This window comes from Tenrec ecaudatus, chromosome 15 (assembly GCF_050624435.1).
Source record: "Tenrec ecaudatus isolate mTenEca1 chromosome 15, mTenEca1.hap1, whole genome shotgun sequence".
NCBI lineage: Eukaryota > Metazoa > Chordata > Mammalia > Afrosoricida > Tenrecidae > Tenrec > Tenrec ecaudatus.
Genome location: NC_134544.1, coordinates 107,305,829 through 107,311,310, shown reverse-complemented (window position 1 = coordinate 107,311,310; position 5,482 = coordinate 107,305,829). Strand labels below are relative to the sequence as shown.

The 5,482-nt window shown below is 44.4% G+C and overlaps 1 pseudogene; it reads left to right on the top strand.

Annotated features, from left to right (window-relative positions):
• The first annotated feature begins 3,244 nt into the window (after nucleotides 1–3,244).
• Nucleotides 3,245–3,642, top strand: LOC142427919 (activated RNA polymerase II transcriptional coactivator p15 pseudogene; annotated as a pseudogene).
• The last annotated feature ends 1,840 nt before the right edge of the window (nucleotides 3,643–5,482 follow it).

Genomic DNA, 5,482 nt, shown 5'->3' with positions numbered 1-5,482 from the left:
GTTCTGGTTTTACTCTTTGGATCATCCCTGTTGGCAAATACCTTTTGGGCTGAGAAAAATCATTCTTTCAAACCGATCTAAGTTTGGAGTTTTTTCCTTGATAGCTGGTGCCGATTGAGTAACTAAGGCCAATTTTATAGCCCTGTTATTTTCAGGGCCCTCGGGGTTTATAGGCTGTAAGTACCGTAAACCCCCTAGAGCCGTTCTAAAAAGGCAGCCAGGGATTCCTGTGGCCCCTGAAAAACATTTCTAACTTTAGACAAATCTGTGGGGCATCTAGTGACTCCTTTTAACCCTGCTAGCAGATACCAGTGCCAAGTGTCCGGAACACGGATGCCCTCTGAAGTATTTAGGTCCCATGTGGCTCTATTCTGTGGAAATACATCCTGCAGTTGGTCCTGATTTTTCTCTATGGTCCCGCCCCCATGGAGACTATAATTTCCTTCTGGGATTCCTGACAAATGAGACTTTATACTTCCACTGTATAGAGGACAATTAGTAATTGATGGCAATCATCGCTAGTGGGGCGGTGGTGTTGGAACACAGATTCTAGGAGACTAATTAGAGCCTGTGGTTTATCTGAAAATGGCAGATGATGGTTTTTCCTATTGTATAAATGGCTGGTAAAAAAATGGTTTATAAACATAAAAGAATCGGTCTTTTGGGTCCCCTGTCCCTGGCTGTGCCTCTTGCAGGGGCAGAATGGGGACATTGTGAGAGGGCCCACCATGGGTATGTAGAGGAGACAAAGCCTGGTATTTTGATTCCAAAGGAGTCCATGGGGCGATCCCTCCCCACAAGGGTTTTACATAAGGTAGGAGAAAGTCAGACTCCTCAGGAAGTGTAGGGTAAGCTGCCTTTGTGACTGGCTCCTTGGGGCAGTGCTAGGTGCCACACTACCCTGAGTTTTTGACAAAGGCCCTGAGGGGGAATTTACTAACATAACCTGGAGACCTGGCTGCTTGGCCAGGTTTCCCTGTTACTACATTCCACACTGTTTGGGACATCTTAGGGTCCCAAGTTCCTGTGTTAGGCCACTGACCCCAAATATAGGCCACTCTCATTCACAAAAGGACCAGAGGTTTCTAGGACTAAGCTTTACTCCATACTCAGTAAATTCAGCTTTCAAATTTATAAAATTGTTAAAATTGTTCAACTTGCACTGTAAAAGAGTGCTACTTCTAGAAGATGAGCCTCCCATGGTGCTAGTTGGTTCGGAGGAGAACGAATAGGAGAAAGGTAAAGAAAAGACTTGTAGGTGTGGGTCTGTAACGCTGAGAGAATCCCCTGAAAGCAGAGGTCAGTAATCCACTCAAACAAATGATCCAGGGTCCACGTGTAAGGACAAAACCATGAATATCTTGTAACAGGCACTGAATGAACTAAGAAAAATGAGCAACCAAGTGGTTCAGTGGACACATTAGTTCAAGCACTTAGGACTTAAAACAAAGTGACCCCAAAACAGAAAGGAGAGCCAGCAGGAATTTCTGGAGAGATGTGCACTCCACGGGGGCAGTCACTGCCAATCCAAGGGCTAAGAACAATACCAGGGAAAACAACAACGGGACAAGGAAGGAGACAGGACAATCACGATGGGACCATTGGAAAACACCAAAAGCAGCAGCATAACAGCCAGACTCTTCAAGCGAAATCTCATTGAAGAGTATACCTCGGAGAGTTAAGACTGCAGGTTGTCCTCCATTGCCCTCTCCCCGGCCCCAAGTCCCGATGGACTAGTCCAAAACAGAGAGAAAACAGGTCTTTACATCCAGAGGTGAATCAGGTAGACTCCAAATAAAGATTTGGGGTGAACATCTCCTGTATGGCTCCTGGCATTCTCCCTGCCCAGGACAGCCTTCCAGTTGAGACTGTATTCCAAGCAGCATAGGGTTTATCTCACTGGGCCTCCAAAATGTTGCATTTTGGGAGAAATTAATAACCACTCTAATGCCATTTATGTCCAAATTTGGAGTCCTTATTATACGCAGGACCATTGGGAAGACTAGCATCTCTCTCAAAAATTCCCCGAGGACCCGAACATTATTCAGGAGAGGTTTATAAGGACAAAACCACAGCTGGTATGGCAGCAGGACAGTGGGTAAGTAGGGGGTGAGGGGGTTGTTGAGGGGTTAACAATCCTTCCAGCAAGCTCTTTAGAAGCTAAGAAAAGTGTTCATCTTTGCCTGACTTTGTGAGGCAGGATGGAACTGGGGTGAAGGACAAAAGGGCACATTCAGAGAACGGGGGGATGTTGATGTCTGGGTAATAATGCACTGTGAAACATCTTGAGGCAGGGTGGAAAAAGACGATACATGCTTTAGGGATGAGAGATGCCTGGACAGCCTTGAATTTCTAAAAATGGGATCACAGGACTCAAGCTTGGGAGAGGTTCTTACAGTACCAGCAAGAATTCCTGCCTGGGCACTATCACAGGATTCATTATGAGACAAGATAGAGGGGTTTAGCTCAGGGTTACAGCTGTAGAGAATTTCTAACTAAGTGCGTTAGTCCAGGTGGACTAGAGAATCAAATCCAGAGACACTCATATGGGTGGAAGAGAGAACTTTATAGCAAAGAGTAATTGTATCCTAAGGAAACATCCCAGCCCCGTCAAGATCAAGTCCACAAGTCTGATATTAGACCATATGTCTGATACCAGTTCATAAATTCCTCTTCAGACACATGTAACACATGCAACGGAAGATCTCAGGCCAGTGGGTGGAAAGTCTTGTGGATCCATTGGCGGTGGAAGCATCTCAGCACTGGCGTGGGCTTCCCAATGGCTTCTCCAGGTCCAGGGCTCTGACTCCATCAGAAAAGAAGCAGAGTGTGTCTGCCTTCCAGTGAGCTATTTATCTCTTGTTGTGCCTCTAAATGAGGTCATCAAGCTGCAACCTGATTCACAGGCTAGACTCCACTCCTATAGCCTATTGAGCAAGTTGACAGGAAATGATGTAACTACCACCCTAAGTTACATGAAAGCAAAGCATATCATTATCCTAACTGTATTATGTTTTCATCACTAAATAAGGGAGCCCTAAAGGGCAGTTCTATTCTTTTCTAGAGGGCTGCTGTGAGTTGGAATAGATTCAATAACAATCGGGTCTTTGGGGGGCCACATCTTTCTTTCTTTATATATATATTGCATTTCAGACATCAAAATATTGGGTTTAAACAGTTTTATAGGAATTATAATAAAAATTGTTTCTTAAGAGGCGCGAGCGAGCAGGCAGGAGACCGTTGGGCGGCACGGACACAGCAATGCCTAAGTCAAAGGAACTTGTTTCTTCAAGCTCATCTGGCAGTGATTCTGATAGTGAAGTCGACAAAAAGCTAAAGAGGAAAAAGCAGGTTGCTCCAGAAAAGCCCGTCAAGAAGCAGAAGACGGGGGAGACTTCCAGAACCCTGTCGTCCTCCAAGCAGAGGAGCAGCCGAGAAGATAACATGTTCCAGATTGGGAAAATGCGGTATGTCAGTGCTCAGGACTTCAAAGGGAAAGTCCTACTTGATATTAAAGAATATTGGATGGACCAAGAAGGTGATATGAAACCAGGAACAAAAGGTATTTCTTTAAACCCCGAGCAGTGGAACCAGCTGAAGGAACAGATTTCTGACATTGATGACGCAGTGAGAAAACTGTAAGACCTGAGCCATACCCCCCGCGTGCCGTTCTCGTCATTTTAACTTGTCTTTTACATGGGCTTTTCTTTCCTACCTGGTGTTTTCCAAGCTGTTGTATATTTGGATTGCAAAACAATTTGTAAGATGAATACTTTCTTTTTTTTAGTGTGCATTATTAAAAATGTTCTGAGTGAAGCTCACTGTCAACTTTATTAAGGGGACTGCTTGTGCCCACACCACCTAGTGTGAAATAAAGTCAAATGATACAATCTTAAAAAAAATTGTCTCTTAAAAAATAATGGGGGCTTGACTCTTGGGGTTCCCCCTCTTTCATCCCCTACTCTTCATCTGCATTTTCTCGTGTCTATGAGATCTGTTTAGGATGGAAATATTCGTGGCTGATGATCAGAAAGCACTTAGTAGGAACTCAATATATTTGAGACTAGGGTGAGAATTCCCATGATAATCTGTTTCTCAAGAAAGAAACTGGATCATGGAGGGTGACAATGAAGGATCAGAGTCACTGTTAATATTTGTACTGTGAACACAGAATGCTAGTTCCTTCTCCCAAGCCTACAGTGAGGAGAAAATTTAGAGAAAAAGAAAAACTGTTCCTGAGGATGCTGAGCTATGAGAAGCAGCCCTAATTCCAACGGGAAATTCTCCCGATCATTCATCTGTGCCTGTATAGGGCTGAGCCCCCATGGTCAGTGGGTCCTGGGCAACCCGTGCTGTACAAGGTCTTCCCTAAACAGAAGAGGAAATTTATACCCCAGGAGCAAAGAGGCACAGGATAGGAATCTGTCCTCAGTTATCTGGTGATCTCTATGGATGCAATTGAGACTAAGAATAAAAGATGTGTTGTCTCGCTCTTCCCCCTCTTTTATAAATACTCACAACTACTATATGAAACAAACAAAAAACAATGGCGAACTTATAAACCGTAATATTATCAGGATAGTTTTGGAGAGTAGTACTGTAAAAAAAATTGAGACCCACCCCTTTTCTGAGGAAAAGAGGGAAAAGTGTTCCCAAATACAACAAGAAATTAGTCTGGAAATGCCATCTCCACCTGGCCCTGAATTCCAGTGCGTTTTGGGTCCTGAGAATCCCTGGAGATCCATCTCCTTTCTGTAGGGGAGGTTTGTGTCTGGACTCATCCTGACTTCCCTTCGCTATGTCTCTTGAACAGTAATACATGGTTGTGACCTTGATTTTCAGGCTGTCCATCTGCAGAAACAATGTGTTCTTGGAGTTCTAACTGGGAGGTAGTGAATCGACCCTTCATGGAGTTAGTGTAGTAAATGCAAGTACTACCATCACCACTGATGTAAGAGAACAACTGTGGGCTCTTCCCTGGAGCCTGTTGGACTCAATCCATGCCATAGCTACTGACGGTAAATCTAGAGGCTTCATAGGAGAGTCTTAGAGACCTCACAGGCTTCCCCAAGTCTTCCCCAGACTCCACCATCTGCACCTTACGATGGACACCTGCAAACACAGAGACATTCTGCTCAGGGAAACCATCACACACATCTACTCGTGTCCACTCACACATACTTGCTCTCCACAAAATGACCTGTTAAAATTCCAACACGGAAAACCTAGCTCAGCACAGACTCCATGGTTATTTGTCTGTGTTCTTTCCTAATCACTTAAGGGAGACATCTTGGAATTCTGGAGCTGGGGTGCCTTTCCCTGACCAGTAATTTGGGACTGGGCTGGATGTCATCAGCAGAGGGAGGGAATTATTTGCATGTCTGTGAGAAACTGACACTGAGGGAAATATAACTAGGACTATATTCCTTAACTTATAAAAGAGGGAATCTGGAAAGCTACTATTCCACAGTAGAAAAGCCTC